Source organism: Nicotiana attenuata, unplaced genomic scaffold (genome assembly GCF_001879085.1).
Source record: "Nicotiana attenuata strain UT unplaced genomic scaffold, NIATTr2, whole genome shotgun sequence".
Taxonomy (NCBI): domain Eukaryota; kingdom Viridiplantae; phylum Streptophyta; class Magnoliopsida; order Solanales; family Solanaceae; genus Nicotiana; species Nicotiana attenuata.
In genome coordinates, this window is record NW_017674447.1 from 87,025 (window position 1) to 87,490 (window position 466).

Below are 466 nucleotides of genomic sequence, written 5' to 3' on the forward strand. Positions count from 1 at the left end.
ATAATTAACTAAATTGTTGAAATATATATCATTATAATATTTAAATCTTTATAGTTAACTAATAATAGAGTTCTTAAGGATTTGTAATAGAGAATTATTTCACTAAAAATGCAATTCCATCTTGAATAATATTTAAGATGTTACTCAATAGTCAAGACTTTTAATTCAACTAATAATTAACTAAAGCTTTTGGGAAAAAATATCAACTAAAAAATTGTTATTTTCGTACAATTGTGACATTCAAAAAAAATACTCAACTTTTCCTAGATCAACATGCAACAATACTCACATGGAAACTGCAAAACATCCTTGTTGTTGTGTTAGATTTAAAAGACTAATTTTATTTTTTCTTTTTTTTCTTGTAATAATTGGGAAAAAATATTAGAAGTAAACTCTCCCCAAGATATAATTTGCTTTTTGGGTATTGTAGTGTCCAGAGATGTTTAGATAATAATCAGTGAATTTA